This window comes from Corythoichthys intestinalis, chromosome 19 (assembly GCF_030265065.1).
Source record: "Corythoichthys intestinalis isolate RoL2023-P3 chromosome 19, ASM3026506v1, whole genome shotgun sequence".
Taxonomy (NCBI): domain Eukaryota; kingdom Metazoa; phylum Chordata; class Actinopteri; order Syngnathiformes; family Syngnathidae; genus Corythoichthys; species Corythoichthys intestinalis.
In genome coordinates this window covers 19,448,057-19,465,726 of record NC_080413.1, presented here as the reverse complement: position 1 = coordinate 19,465,726, position 17,670 = coordinate 19,448,057, and positions in this window count along the sequence as shown.

Below are 17,670 nucleotides of genomic sequence, written 5' to 3'. Positions count from 1 at the left end.
CCAGTTTTGCCCAACTTTTGTCTTATCAGGTATTTGCTGCACGCATTTTTCCCTGAAGCTCATCTTGTGAACGACCGAAAGTGCTGTCCTGCTCTTCTCTTCACTTTTCAGATCTGGTTCAAATAGGAAGGGTAGAACTGACGACATGTTGGGAAAGCTAACGAGTGGCACGCTGGAATTCCGGCAACGGGACCAGTGACGTCACGCACTGCGACGTAACAAGAATGGCGACCTATCACTTAAAATAATTTTACAAACTTTATTAAAACAAAAACATTAAGAGGGGTTTTAATATCAAATTATTATAACTCATACTAACATTTATCTTTTAAGAATTACTTATCTTAAAAATAGAGGATCCCTTTAACAGTGGCGCCATAAAACTGTCATAAGACCAACATAATTATGACATGACACTTCCATTAGCATTATTGTATGCTTATGACAGATGTCATTTCATCTCAAGGGGCAAATTATCATATTTGAATGGATGTAAAAGATGTAGGGTGACATAATTTTCTGGATGACGCTTAATGCATCTTTCATAAGCATTCAATAATGCCCATGATATTGTCATATGTCTTATGACGCTGCTGTAAAAAAAAGTGTTACCTTTTAACCCAAATAAATGAACAAATAAGCCACACTGGACCATAAACCGCAAGATTCAAAATGAGGAGAAAAAGTAGCGGCTTTTAGTCCGGAAATTACGGTAATTGGAAGGGTAATGTTTTGAGAGTGTGTTTGATAGTCATAGCTTGTGGTATATGTACATTTCAAAATATCAATAAAAACATTGACTTACAATTGTGATCAGTTGCATTGTGTTGCTGCACAAAATTTGACTGGAAATGAACACTCTACAGGCCGTAACATATTTCAGTTGGGAGTCACGTTACTTTTTTGCTCTTTACAGCATGACCCAGTCCCCAGCCCCCCTGACCTTTGTCAATACCCCTGCACTTACCGTATCTGTGATGTAAGACACTTTGCCAGACCGATCAGTTCGGGGGTGGATGGGTTCATGGAACGGCTACTATATTTGTCTCTCTATTTGTATGTGCCAATAGTGAGAGAGACACAAACAGGGCGAGGTGAGATCGCAGCCACCTCGGTGCCCTTGAAATGTCGGGCGGATGAAGGGGCGCGAGTGTTTGAGTGCTCAATGAAAGGATAAGTGTGTCGCCTGACTCTGGGAACTATTACACCCGCAGCCCTTGACACACTGAGTGACTAACACAATGTATGCAGGAGCCTATAAAAAGCCTCGTTGGAATGGAAGCAAAGGGACTGTCCTTCTTGTAGTGAACTGCGATAGCCGTGGCCAGATAATGATGAAACGCAAGACTTCGAGGGCTGTGATAGAATCAGGCCTTTGGAACATTGTGCTAATAATAGCAAATGGAAGTGCGCTATTCCCAACACTGGCTGAGGGGGACCATCTTTACACATGGGGGGAAAAAAATCTGAATATTCTCAGTCTTCAAGGACTTCCTCAGACAATTTAGCCACAATGTGACTGGATTTAACCAAGTGTCCTTGTTTTGATAAGACTAAAGTGCCTAAGCGGATTGCAGACGAGTTATGCACGCCATTTGACCTGAAATACTTCAAGAGGTGGGTAAAGCAACAAAGTACGATGAGTATTCGCAAAATTGGGCAATATTTTCAATAGACAGTTGCATTTTCAAGAAGGTCACCATTGTTCTTTGACCAATTCAAGGTAACATTATACATCACTGTAACTCAAGACTCCTGTAAAGTAAAGATGTCCCGATCTATCGGAATGCCCATCGATCGGGTCCAATCACGTCATTTTCAAAGTATCGGAATCGGCAAAAAAATAACGGACATGCCTTTTTTTAATATATATATATATTTTTTTTGTTTGTTTGTTTGTTTTTTTTTTAATTTAAATCGTTTTCTAATTGTATTTAACATTACAGACAAAATGACTTACACTCATCCAGAGTAGTTTTGGCTTAAAGTAGGGCTATCAAATTTATTGTGTTAACGACGGTAAATAATTTAAAATTAATCACGTTAAATAATTAACGCATGCACTGCACGACCCACTCACGCATTGTCACGTTCAATCTATAAAGACGCCGTTTTACCTGTAGATAGCGCTAAAAGGCAGCGTATAATGAGTAGAGAGAATTTTGACAGCCTTTGGAGCCAATTTTTATGTGGCTAAAGCCTTACAATACCTCTCTCAGCGATTAAAAATAACGTGGGAGGCAATGTGGGGAAGAAAGGTAGTAGTTGATCATTTTCTTAACACCCTATGTTCTTTCCCAACGCAGAGAAGATTTATCAATTGGTGCCCCTACGCACAGTCATGGTTGCACTTCCAATCATGCATTTGGGCAGAAGTTAAATGGCTGCAGTATCATTTACTGAAAGCTCAACAAATACAGTAGATGGCAATATTTAGTCATAATATACAAAGTCACATTTATCCTTTAAGAATTACAAGTCTTTCTATCCGTGGATCCTTCTCACAGAAAGAATGTTAATAATGTAAATGCCATCTTGAGGATTTATTGTTATAACAAATACAGTACTTACAGTATGTACTGTATGTTGAATGTATATATTCGTCCGAGTTTTATTTTTTTCTTAATGCATTGCCAAAATGTATATGATCGGGAAAAATTATCGGGAATGATTGGAATTGAATCAGGAGCACAAAAAAAACAAAAAACAAAAAAAAAAAAAAGCAATCGGATCGGGAAATATCGGGATCGGCAGATACTCAAACTAAAACGATCGGGATCGGATCGGGAGCAAAAAAACATGATCGAAACAACCCTACTGTAAAGTAATATTTCCAACAAGACAAATAACGATAATTGCATCAATTCAACAATTAACTCACTAATGGCAATAGACATCCAATCTATTTGAATTGGAAGGGCTAGCAGTGATCATTTAGTGCAGGCCCCTCCCATTAGAGGTGCAACAATACATGGATCTGGATTGATACAGCAATCAATCAAATTGAATCATGGTAGACTTTAAAATATCGGCAAGTATGGTATCGTCCAAAGAATTAATACCGTAACATATCCCCATGAAATTGGTGTTTTACATAGGTGCAAGGATGCATCGATCTGGATCGATCTGTCAAGGTTCCGATCAAATTATTTATTTATTTATTGTCATCATCACCATCATCGGTATCATTGACAGTTACAAGATGTGATATGATTAACCCGAAGGAAAAAAGCGAAAACGACAAGGGCTGACGGGAGAAGCATACGCTTATCCAGTCCCGTCACCTTCAACCAAGGACGCACAATCAATACATGGTAGAGTAGGCATTATACATTGATACATGAGCAGCTTTTTGTTTTTTGTTTTTTTGTCTTCACATGAATTTTCTTCCCAAAAGTCATTGATTGGACATAACACTTAGGTAAAGTTGTCGATCAATTGTGAGTTCATCAACTCTGCCCAGTGAACTCAGCGACCAGTTCAGCAACTCCATTGTACACAATTTTTACATTTCAAATCAAGTGGACAGCATGCACATATGACAATTCATCACCATGCCGTTTTGTTGAAAACAGCAGTTGTCTTTCAATTGTCTGAAATGTTCCAGCAACAAAATACAGGTAGGCCCTGGGTTACGATTAAGAGTGTGACAATATCTCGATACAGCGATATATCGCGATATTTTGCAACCCGATGGGTTATCGATATGCTCCCGCCAAGAATCGATACTTTTATTTAACATATTGGCCATACAATGGAGTATGGATGCTGTAAACAGCTCAATGTTTGTTGAGCAATTCCTTGGCGGTCCACTAGGGGCGCTCGGGAGTGGCGGTGAGGGTAAAGTGCGCACAAGTTGTCTAGAGAAGAAGAGAAACTCCAAGTGGGTTGAAAAAATAAAAAAGCTCCGTGAGAACGGTGGAGGGAAAAAATGAGAAAAATATTGCTACAAATCACACATGGGGACACACTTTAGATTTTACACCAACAAGAAAGGAAGCAAGGTGAACAAGGACTTTGCTGTATGCAAGAATTGTCTAAGAAAAATAAGTTTCACTGGGAGCTGGTGACGTAGTGGACACTGGAGTTTGTGAGCTTTGCTTTCATCACTTGAGGTAAGAAAGTTTTGCAATGTAATTGACTTTTTAATTTACATGTATTATTTTGATGACATTTGGTGTTGAATGATATAAAATAAACCAGGACCCTAAACTGGATGAAAATGAAAATTTACCGATTTATTTGAGAACCAATTTCCATCTAGTTTACTACACAAACTGTTATTACTGTCATTTTGATACAATAAGCTATAAAAATGGTTTGAATAGGTTCCAAGATATATAAAGTGATTTTCATAATTAATGTAGCCTACATATTAAAAATAGGTAATTATTGATGTAGCCTACATATTAAGAATAGGTAATTATTGAATTTTTAATTTCTATACATTCAATTCATATTTTTTTTAATTCAATACTTCCAACACAAAAAAAAAAAATCAGGATTTCAACTCAAACGCTATGAAGTAGCTAATATTTTTTGTTTTATTTTGTTGTTTTTAAGGTGAGGAAGACTGTGACTGAGCAAGTCTGACATCTTAATTGCTGAAGCAGATAGCGGAAGTGCTCAAACCAAGCAACAAAGTTCATATACGAAGAAAAGACCCACCAATTTTATCATTGCCCCACTCCAAGCTCAACTGCTGACACCTACGGCACTTTTTATTTATTTTTTGATCTCTCCAAGCGATATCAGTGGTCGTGGTTGGTTTCTCCTATATGTGCAGGGGCACAATTTGCAGTAGATTTATATTTTACAGCAATGTTGCACAGAAAAGGTGTCACTGTTTAATAAATGACTTAAACAGTATTTTTTTCTATTTTCAAATATCTTTTTTTTTTTTTTTTCCGTTTCAACAGTTGTATCGTAGAATTTCATGTATCCAATTTCTGACCAATACATCGATAATCGCTGTATCGTGATATAATCGTTATCGTGAGCCTTGTATCGCGAATCGTATCGTATCGTGAGGTGCCCTGAGGTTCCCACTCCTAGTTACGATGTACCCGACTTGCGTAATTTCTACTGTACGATGACAGAGTCTAGAGCCATTTTGACTCTAGTCGGTTTTTGGGGGTTTTTTTAATCGCGTAAACAGTACTTGATTTTACCTCACATTATCTTATTTTATACTTTATATTATCAATATGACTGTTCTGCCCTTTGGCGAAATGTGTATTTGATTAAGGTGATCCCTCGTTATTTGCGGTTAATGGGGACCAGAACCCGCTGCGCTAAGTCAAAAACCACATAGTGGTGGCCCACCCCACAAAAAATATATATATACAGTATATATATATAAGGGCTGTCAAACGATTAAAATTTTTAATCGAGTTAATTACAACTTAAAAATTAATCGTAATTCATCGCAATTAATCGCAATTCAAACCATCTATAAAATATGCCATATTTTTCTGTAAATAATTGTTGGAATGGAAAGATAAGACAAGATGGATATATACATTAAATATACGGTACATAAGTACTGTATTTCTTTATTATAACAATAAATCAACAATATGGCATTACCATTATTAACATTCTGTTAAAGCGATCCATGGATAGAAAGACTTTAGTTCTTAAAAGAAAAATGTTAGTACAAGTTATAGAAATTCTATATTAAAAACCCTCATGTTTTCGTTTAAATAAAATGTGTAAAAATTTCAATCAAAAAATAAACTAGTAGCCCGTTATTGTTGATGTCAATAATTACTTACACAATGCTCATGGGTGCTGAAGCCTATAAAATCAGTCGCACCCAAGCGCCAGCAGAGGGCGGCAAAACTCCATAAAACATAACAAGGGAGCTTTTCACTGTACTGTCATTGAAATCTGTCTGAGCGGGGGAGTGCGTTAATTGCGTCAAATATTTTAACGTGATTAATTTAAAAAATTAATTAACGCCCGTTAACGCGATAATTTTGACAGCCCTAAAAAAAAAAAAAAAAAAGGCAAAATTTGTTATTTATTTTTTATTGTCTTTGGTAAAATTAATCTTATTGTGTTACACGTGTACATTTGGTATTAAACTGTGAGGTCCCTGAATCGGCTCAAACTCAAATCATGGCTGATTTTATAATATCGGCAAATACCTTATCGGGGCTCAAAGAATTAATATCATATTGCAAGGATTTGGAAATTTACATCCCTGCCTCCCAGTTCAATGGCGGCAAAAGAATTGAATTCCCCAATGGTCATATTGGCAGTCTACAGGGATTCATATCATATCAGCACACACCGCAGTAACCAAAGCAATCAAGAATCAAAGCGAAAGCAGAGTACGTGCATGTGCATGCATGTGCCGTACAAATGTGTGAGTGCATGTTGAGGAAGCCAAAGATAAATGGAAGCAGAGTTGGGTGGAAACCACTTTTCTCTCCGCAAAAGCGAGCGGCAGCGTGTGCCTCTGATGTGCCCTACCGGAGAGGAAAGAGCCTCTTTCATTCCGCAGGAGCGGGTCTGCCGCTACTGCTCACAGCCTCTCATTCCCAGAGACCATCTGAAGCCCATTCCCTGCCTTTCCTCCCCTCTTTGCAGTCACCCGCAAATATAACAGCGCCCCTTCTCCTTCTTCTGCTCCTAATTGTGCCCAGCCGTCAGCGAGACGGAAGAGGTGAGGAGCCGGGAAGAGGGTAACACGAGGAAAAGAGTGGAGAAGAAAGGGAGCAATGAAAGATGTGTTTGTTCAGTAGCGCACACTGACACATTCCTCTTATCTCCTGCCCAGACTAACCATATGCCCTTGGCCCCGCGAGAGGGGAGAAAGATGAGCTGAGAGTTTGTGCTAGTGTGTTAAGTATATGGCACAGTTTCCCTAAGTTAGTGGCCGGAACCAAAAAGGGTACATTTTATTGGGCCTACAATTGTCAGATTAAAATGATGTAAACATACAATTTCTTGGCTACGGGAATTTGAATCATGTGTGCAGCATAATTTATCTTCATGTCCAAGGAAGTCAAATTGAAGATTTTTTGAGAGCTTTTTTTGAGCCCACTTTGATTAAATTTAACACCACTCAGTCACTAAATACAACAACTAAGAGCGGATGAGAGACATTTTGTCATTTATTATATATTGTACTATGAATACATACTCTATTTTTTGTTGCCAGCCATGACCTTTAGCTACGCTGCTGCTCAAGGGGACTGAGAAAAAAAAAATCAAAGTGGAAATGAAGAGCCAGAGTCACTCATTCACGTCCAACCATTTATCACAATCCACAACTACGCACTTGCCTTTTTTTTTTAGTTCTTATTATAGCATTACAGTATGACGTCAGCATTTTCCATACAAAAGGCCAAATTTTTCCACGTCACCAAAAGATTGACCAAAGTTGATTGTCTTGTCACTTGCTGTAAGAGCAATTTTCACATCCCTATCTGTTTCAAAAACACTTAGGATGACAATTGTAAATTGTTCAATGCATACCTGTCAACCCGAGGCCGTTGGCAATCTTGCAAATGGTGACCTATGCCCTTACAAATTGGTGACTATAATATGAAACAAAAATAAAACTAAATTTTTAAAAAATTATGAATTTATTGGTAATATTGTCACATACAACCTGGTGCAATCAAAGAACAATCAATATCTTCAGCTACATCATGATTACTGAAATTTAACAGTGACTTTTGTTATAATTGTATGTAGCACTTTTGGCAATTTCTATCACTTCTTTTGATGGCTGCACTTCAGCTTGCAATTCAGTTTGACTTGAAGGTAGTTTGTTAGTGTGTCCAATTATAAATTACAAAGGTCAATTGATAAAATTAACTTACCGATGCAATCTTTGAGTCAGGGAACATTTCTTTTGCTAATTCTGAGTAGTGATCAGAAATCGTTCCGGGCAAATTGTGTTCGGCAACAAATTGGCAGAATAAAATCTCTGCTTTCGTCACAGCATAGATTTTCATTCTGCAGACTGCATCTTTATGACCAGTGTTGGTAATCTTACTTTAAAAAAGTAATTAATCAGAGTTACAAATTACTTCTCCCAAAAAGTAATTTCGTTTGTAATTAATTACTTGGCACAGTAATGGATGTTACCTTTCATGTTTTTTTTTCCACTCAAAAAAAAAAAATGTAACCTTTGCCCTGTTTGGAAGTCTTTTAATGTTGTGAATCAACCGTTAAAGTTGTTAAAATTGCTCCTGTTTTCGCATTAGTTCCCTTCTGTCTACTTTCGACATGTCAAAGTTTTAAAACTGTTTCATCATTTAATGATAAACCGAAGTCAAGGATTTTGCCGATTTAGGAGTATTTTAGATAAAATGTTATTTAGGTTCGCTAGGAAGGTTCACTACAACAGAGCCTTTCTATGAAGTCTACTGCTTTAAGATAGCGGCTGTTTACCAACCCCGCCGAGTCTGTCATTTCGCATCAAGTTCTATATGCATGTGATATGTAGTGTAGCTCTAAGTGGGCGTAGATTGTAGGCTGTCGGCTAGTCAGGAAATATTGGAGCCACCTAGTCTAGCATCGCGTTTGCAACAGCGTCACAACACTCTTCCCTCCTTCTCGCTCCTCTCTCTCAGTGTCTCTGACTTGTCTCGCGTCATTCAACCAGCGTAGTAACGCATAGTAACGCATATTGTTTCGTTGCAGAAACGGTGACAAAATCCGAACGTAGAAAAAAAAAAACGTAATGCACGAAAAACTTAGATTTTGAACGTATGCCGTACACAATTAAAAATCAGTGCTCACTTGTACAAATTACGCCGAAACCGTACAACTTGACAGGTATGTCAATGCTTCTGGTGACAAACCATAACACTACAAGCATAACTTAAGGCAATTACAAAGCTACATGACGGTCAGTTGCCAAACCCAAATGCGATGAATTGAGTGTTTGTATGTCTCTCACAACTCATTTAACACAATAAAAATTAATGTTTAAACATAATAATTGAACTCATTGGCTGATTGAACATCAAGCACCAGCAATGGCACTAAAACATGGGCAGTCCCAGCCACTCCTGTCAAATAAATTAGACGTCTACTGCTGTCAATGGCTGGCAATGAGTTAATAATCAAACCCTATATAGACACGTGGTATGGCATCGCCTTTGGACCAAATGGACCTCGAGCCCGCTCTCCTACAGTGCCCCCGTCGCCTCTTGACCACACACGTTAACCGGCTCGCCGCGATAAACCTGGCACGGCGCGCGCCATCGCCGCGTGACGCCCAGACACCATCAATAGTCTCAGACAGTCCAGCAGCAGGAGCCATCAGGCCGAGCTGCAAGGACCAAAAAGAAGAGAGATGAAGAAGGGAAAAAAACTTTTGATTATAGAGCAATATTCACTCTGTCAAACAGAACTTTGATTGCTACTGTATTTAGGGAAACAGTGTTTAGTTAGTTTTATGTTACCAGCCGTAAGCTAAGCGCAAGTTTGATTTGTGCGGCGGAATTGTGGCTTTAACGTACACAGAAGTATCCTGTAAAGTGACCATAAGGCCAATGTGCAAGAGACTGGTCCCATATGTTCAACTTCCACTGAACTAAGCATCCGAGCCGTGTGTTTATTGACTGTAAACCGACACCTTTAAGGACTTCATTCATGCCATCTCGTGTAGTGACAAAGCAGATTTAATAGCTTGAGTGCTGCGCGGCATCCCGATTTTCCTCCTACTTGCCCTGGGTGATTTTTCATGACTTTCTTCACAGGAGAGTGTGTAAGTTTCTCTCCATGGACCCAATTTCAAAACAGGACCCTTAGCTGAGGCACTCAGATGGCTATTGTAAGTTTGGTTGAAATAACAGAGCCTATAGGCAATGCATGGCTCCACATTACTGTGATTAAATAAGACACTCAAGTTAAATTTCACGGTCGAGGTCATCACATTTGGTGAGACATACCAATTTGGAATATCTTAACCGATTTTCACACTCCATAACCATTCAGGGTAATCTTTGAGAAACATCTGGTAATTGTGCCATTGCTGAATTTGACCGAAAGGTAGGGAGGGAACTGCTCAAATGTGATGATCAGTTGTAGGTATGTAAGTAACATATAGCATGAAGACGGGATGTAGTCAAAAAGGGAAAGTCAGCAATGTTGATAAGCAAGTAGAGTACCAACTAAATGGAATGCTGATGAATGCCTCAACAGGAACTAAGTAGAACAACTGTACAGGTAAGTCCCCCGGGTTACGATAAGGAGAAATACCAATCCTGGCGATGTAATCCGAATTTCCGCGGAAGTCGGAATGAACCCTTTTAGCACCCCTAAATCTCAAAATAACGATCCAAAAAGTCCTAAAGTATTGTATTTTGTTTAATAATGGAGGATACACTGCCCTCTGGTGGCAGCGTGGGTTTTGGCTGGACTACACCCTTTTATGACTGAGGAGCAGACTCAGGCTACGCCTACACTAGGACAGATAATTGCCTTAAACGTGTAATTAGTTGGACTATACGGCATGTCGGCTACACTAGTATGCCTATTATCCGGATTAGTTCTTAGATAAAGTAGCCGGGTAATGTTACCCGCAGCCTACGCACCGCCTAATATGGACTGCTGTCAGCGTACAACATTCGGATACTCGGGAAGGGACGTCATGCCGTCACTCTTTTTAGTGCCGCATGACAGCATCGAAAACAATGGAGGCAGACAATCACGACGTGGCATTCCTGCTCTTTCCTTTTCTACACATTTTTCTAGAACCTTCAAACTATGTCTCAATAATATGCTTAAATTCAGTGCCCATTTGGGGTCCTCCCATCGCGGATGAGGTGGAGATGAGCGTTTTTTACAGAGCTCGTCTCCGGGGTTGTCTCCAATCAGCCAGCTGCTGGGCTGGCCCCTCCCAACTCAATGCCGACCGAACATGAGTACAGTATATAAAAATGTGTAGAGGAAAATTAAACCCCAAAAAGTGACCTGCGTGTTACCCCCAGTCAAAGAGGCGTGCGATAAGTTTTTTTCCCCCAGACATTTCTGCCTGTCAAAACTGTTGCCACTTCCAGAATCGCCACTTTTATGCACAAGCAGTCCTGGTTGGTGCTTTCAAGAAATATACTCGCGCCACACCATATGCTTTTATTTGTTATTTTCCAAGTGGTGAGAGCGAAACTGAGCATCGATTGTAACATCCCGAGTAATGATGTCAGGCTTCCGTTGTTTTATAAAGATTTATTTCAATCACAACACGGCTCCTGCTCGTAAAAGCCAGAGCGTGCACTCCATTCCACTCTCGCTCCTGTGTGATGCGTTTAATTGCGATCACGAAAAAAATTGATCACAAAATAATGACAGTCTAGAAGGAGTAGTAATTTCGAAATTTGCCGCGGGCTAGGAATGAGTTTCCGCTTCAGAGGTAAACCGCGCGGGCAATGACGTAACACATGAGGCTTCTCCTTTTTACGCATGCGTAGTTTGCGCTAATGCAGGCGTACCTTGCAGAAGTGGGGAGGCCCTTAAACGCACCTTAAACGAAGTGTGGACAGGTATAAAAATAGTCGGCAAAATACCCTGGAAAAAATTATCTGTCCTAGTGTAGACTTAGCCTCAAATGTCTGACAGGGATAAAGGATAGCTGCACTCCGGTTTGGCTCACATCAAGCTGTAAGTTGTTTTAGCTAATATATGTTTGTGTATGCATTTGTAATTAAGTTTAGTACTACAATTTGTGGAGTTATGTGTGAGCAATTTGCTATGAGAATTGTAAATATGTTAGCATTCGTAGCATTTAAGCTAGCGGACTTTTGTTGGGCGAATTAGGCTAATTTAATCTACTAATTTACATATTGATCAGACAAGATGGACGTTTGAACACCAATTGTTTTGTGTCAAGTGTTTTATTGTTAAAATGCATGTCATTTTGAACATGGGTGTACATATGTTGTACAGCTTAACAAATTGTCAAAAATGGAGGTAGTAATAAGCTTCAAAAAGCACAATTGCGTTGTTCACGTATAGTGAGGACAGAACTCATTAAATTTTCTTTTAAGGTTAATAGGAAAAACATTTCGGATTGGAACACATTGTTAGTGAATATTTGAGGTTCCACTTCAAATGAAAACTCCAGGAAAACATACTAGTACTAGGAAGACAAGCAACTATAAATCATAGCTGGTGCTGCTATCTGCAGTTCATAGTTTAGATTTATGGCAGGCCCCCATCAGTGCACTGTACTTCCGATCCAACTCTCTCACTCACACACCCACATACACACACACACACACCCCTACAGACAGGGTGTGGAAGGTTGAGTCTTTATCGCTGTGACATTTCCATTTTACATGCAGCCTATGGAGCTCTGACACTCACAACCTTGTATCCTGTGCCCCACACCAAGGCAAAAAAAAAGTGACAGTTAACATTTAGTTACAGCAGATGACACCCAAATTATTCTACTTTATGATACTTGCCATGGGAAAACTTTGATGCTGAGTGACAAGAAGTGACAAAAGGAGTCTTCGACTAAACAAGTACCACTTTAACAAATTTCCTTTACACCAATTACTACTCTCCTATTAGCCATGGCTTTAGCGCCATCTTGCAGTACTATAAAAGAGCACATCAACTACACAATAACTCTTTGCAAATACAGTGAATGTTGGGAGAATTGCGCTTAACTACTTATAAAATAAATTCCTAACATTTTAGTAGGGCTTTGACCATTGTTTTTCCTATCTGATGCGTGCCTTGTGCATGCCTAACTCCCATGACTAGCTACGGGTTGACTATATTGGTATTTTATGCAACGTCAAGACAAATAACACGGAACATACCAGATTGAATCGGACTCTATTGCTTGGAGAACATTAGCCTTAAGGGATCTTAGTATAATACTCAACGTTTCTTGTTGGCTAGGCTGCTTTGAGCCGAGCACAATCCGTCAGCTCAGTGCATATGTTCAAAGAATGCCCTACTGCTATGTTAAATAAAGCACGATACAGTAAAGGATTTTTCTACAGTCTGTTCAAAATTGAAATGTGTTTTGAAGTGACCTATGGAAATGTAACAATGAACATCTGTTCTGAGTGTGCATGTGCGCGATGCTTCCAAACCCAACTTGCTTCCACCCATTACACAAACTGATATGATCAATGGACAGTGGGGCAAATAAGTATTTAGTCAACCACTAATTGTCAACATGGGTAAACCTCAACCATGAGAGACAGAATGTGGGGGAAAAAAACTGAAAATCACATTGTTTGATTTGACAACGTTTTCTGTAACTCTTCACAAGCTTTTCACACACTGTTGCTTGTATTTTGGCCCATTCCTCCATGCAGATCTCCTCTAGAGCAGTGATGTTTTGGGGCTGTTGTTGGGCAATACGGACTTTCAACTCCCTCCACAGATTTTCTATGGTGATATGATCATACAAGGCCCTCTAGTCTACCTCATTTCACATGGCTGAATCCATCTGCTCCCTGTTAAGACCAACATAAACTAAGTTTTTGTTTGAGCTAATGATTATTTTTAATGCATTCGTAATTTAGTTTAAAGGTATATTTAGCCATTTTTTGTGGGAATATGTGTTCGAGCCATTTGTTAAGAGCATTGTAAAAAAGCGTCAGCATTTTATAGCATTTAAGCTGGCGGACTTTTGCTTTGTTAGTTAGCCAATTATTCTTTTGTTGTATATAGATCCTCTTTTTTTTTAATATACCGTGTGAGGCTCAGCTATTTTAATTTTCTATGTTCCTTATCCGATTACTCAATTATTGGAACTAAATAGTTCATCGGTTACCTGACTACTAAAATAATCGAAAACTGCAGCCCTATTTCAAATGAATGAACGTTCCCAGTCGAAATGGATTGGGTGTTGAGCACTGTCAATGGCAGCCTTAGAGTTACCTGAGACACTATTATGGTGGAAGATTTTGGTAGCAACTTGTTGGTTCCTTTTTTTTTTTTTTTTTTTTTTAAAACATTGACACCTTTTTAAAACGGTATCTCAATTCTTGCATATCGATAACCTTTTGGGATACAAAGTATCACGATATATCACCATTTCGATATTTTGTCACACCCCTACTCTACAACATGAACTGCTGAGCCTACTGCATACATACTTTTGAGCACTTTGTTGGACGTAAAATACTTAAACTATAGAGATAGCCGTGCACTAACTCAACGTGGCATTCACTGGACTGCATTTGGAAATAATCATATGGGTATGCTAATCTAACAGAACACCAGGTTTAATCTCATCAGGCAAGACTAATACTGTAAACGGTATGGAAATAGTTGACATTTCGATGTGACTTTTTTCTTCTCTTCAATACACTGCCGAAGTACCGGATTGGGATTGGGTCTCGACAAATCTGAAATCAGGTGACTGTGGCCATGTTTATATGTAGCAGGGTATTTGACAAAAAAAAAAAAAAAAAAAGAACTTTTTCCACCATTTGGCCTATCATCCTCACGCGCATTTTATTCATTGAAAACAAGGGTTGACTAGGTGCAATTAGACACACACAAGTAGAAAACCTCAGTGTCAGGATTAGCGATGAGATTAGCGATGGGGTGTACACTCCACCCCTCCCCATCAGTTATCTTTCAGACTCTCCCGCCCCACTCTTTCCTTGGTCATCAGGCCCCCCACATGGTGTCAATCGGAAATACAACTAGCTAACGATAGCACCAACATATTCATAGTTAGTGTAGGCGTTCAATGTATTTCTTGTTGTTTGTGTTGGTTTTGTCTCTCTTTTCTTCTGTTCCGCCATAACACATTCCTGTTCGCTGCTTTCTCCTAATAAACAAGGTACGTTGAATGATCACAATGGGAATATGTCATACTCCAATGTGATACATTAAAACTGTTCAGACCAATCGGACACTCAGATCTCCATTCTCCGTGTCAAGCAGCTGAACAGGACAGGTCGAAAGAAAAAGAGGGTTCTTAAAAACTCGGTCCAAAGTGAAGATGTGCATATTCTACGTTTGTAGCGCCATCGTGTGGTCACTGATAAGCGAAGATTTGACTGTGGAATCGTCACTGACTGCAACAAACTTTGTTCCTACGTCATACACAAGACGAATGTTTACATCATTTACGTTTGGATCTAATTATTAGACAGGCGCATTTTGCTTCCATTTATTTACAAACTCATGCAGTGTTTCATCCTGAAGTATGCATGGGAAGGATGGGGTTATTATGGACAATTATTTTTCGTGCATTGTTATGAATGTACTTAAAAACGAATGAAAGCAGTTGGCTGTGGAAGCTTTTTTTTTTCTTTCTACAAACTGGCTGGTGTAGACGTAATTATTTTTTCAGGACGTATGAGGCCAGGATCCTCGGTTTAAAAAAAAAAAAAAAAAAAAAAAAAAAAAAACTTGTTAGATGTAGACATGGCCGGGTACAAAAATACCTGATCGGGACATCCTTATGATGAATTCATTTTTAATATAAATGTAAATTATTGAAAAAGTGGACGTATAGCATAATGTATTAATCCGTCCATCACAGAACAATCAACATTTTTAAATAAAATGGATAAATGAAGACAATTCTTCAGATAGCTGAAGGATCTTTGTTCCAACAGATCCAGCACAGACAGTTCAAGCAATGAGATTTCTGCTAAAACAAGAAGCCACTGACTGCAATCAACGCATTACACTCGTAAAACAGCAGATTAGTGAAAAGTTATTCATCAAGTTTGGTTGGAATGAATTTCAGCCCCCACTGCCACCCTTTGAGGACCGGTTTGACACCACGATCTACTTAAAAAGTAGGGGTGGGAACCACTGTTTGTGATACAAAGCTCACGATAACGATCTCGCGATATGGCGATACAACAATTATCCATACATTGGTCAGGAAATCATTCTACAAAACAACTAATCAACAGACAAACTAACTATCTTCATCCGTCTGCTGTAAATGTATCACTAGTAGACATACAATCCATTTGAGCTGGGAGGGTGGCAGCAAATGAACCCATCCCTCTTCAGACAGGCCCTACCAACTTCTATGGCTGTTAGTGGCAACCAATGCCAGGTAAAATGGTCATTTTGGGCAATTTCAGGTCATTAGCTGTTGATTTTCAGTCACTCCCTGTTGATTTGGGGTCATTTTATCGGTCACTCCCTGTTGATTTGGGGTCATTTTATCGGTCACTCCCTGTTGATTTTGGGTCATTTTATCGGTCACTCCCTGTTGATTTTGGGGCATTTTATCGGTCACTCCCTGTTGATTTTGGGGCATTTTATCGGTCACTCCCTGTTGATTTTGGGGCATTTTATCGGTCACTCCCTGTTGATTTTGGGGCATTTTATCGGTCACTTCCTGTTGATTTTGGGGCATTTTATCGGTCACTTCCAGTTGATTTTTCGGCATTTTATCGGTCACTTCCAGTTGATTTTTCGGCATTTTATTGGTCACTTCCTGTTGATTTTGGTTTACAGAACAGGGTATGACCGGTGTTCCGCCAAAATATCCTACATCGGCGAAACGTAGTCGAATTTGACACCTAAAGTACTACCGTGCGCTCTAAACTTGTTTTGTTTAGAAGCATACAGGAATAAGGTACTAAAAAAATGCCTGCAGAAAATACTTAAATGTAGTTATATCAAATAAGGACGGTTTAAACACGCTACGTGACTAATGTGGTCAACTGCTTCAAATCTAACACAAAAAAACAATGGTTAAAAGTATGAGAGGGTAATACATGCAAAAAGTATCTTTGAGGCTGTGAAAAGGTTCTAAATAACTAAATAAAAACAAAAATAATGAGTAATCGCCGCCTCTAACCGATGTGCGCATGCGTGTGAATGCTTACTACTACGTTTCGCCGCGTAGTAAGGAATGGCCGAACACCGGGTATGAATAGGCAGGGACTCAAAATCAACAGGAAGTGACCTGTAAATGCCCTAAAATGAACAGAAAGCGACCTGTGAATGCACCAAAAATGGGAAGGAGTGATTGTGAAAGCTCTGGTTTTGAACGAACGCGCTTCGCGAACGGTCTTCATGGCTCGGAGGTTGTACGCAGTCAATGGCAGCCATAGAGTTAACTGAGACACTACTATGGCGGAAGATTCTAGTCGCAACTTGTTGGGGTTTTTTTGTTTTTTTTTTAAACATTGAAACCTTTCTAAAACTATCTCGATTCTTGGCTTGAGAATATCGATAACCTTTTGGGATGCTAATTTTCACGATATATCACCATTTCGATATTTTGTCACACCCCTAATAAAAAGGCTACACATACGTCTTACTTTGTTACTAAACTGCACCGTTGTCCAAAATACGATCAGTGGTGTGTTTATGTTGAGCGAAGTTGGACACATTTCGAGAAGACCGAGAATAATATTTTTTTCTGGCCTTTTGACTGCAACCTGTCAAGTCATCTAAGTAGTAGTCCACCACAACAGGGCACCACGTGAAAAATGGCGTGAGCTTCTGTGCGTGACTGTATCTTACCTCGTCTTTAATGTACACCAGATGGGTTGGATGATGATTTTTCTCCAGTATTTTCATGATGTTCTTTGCTGACCCCGCGGGCTAGACCGCCTCGGGGTCCTCGTCGGTCGAGGGCCCCGCGTGCCCAGGCCTCCGCTCTCACCTGGCGGGTCGGCCAGCTCGGGGCCTCGGATGCGGTGATTAATCACGCGACGCGGCGGGCGTGCGGGACTGAACACCCCC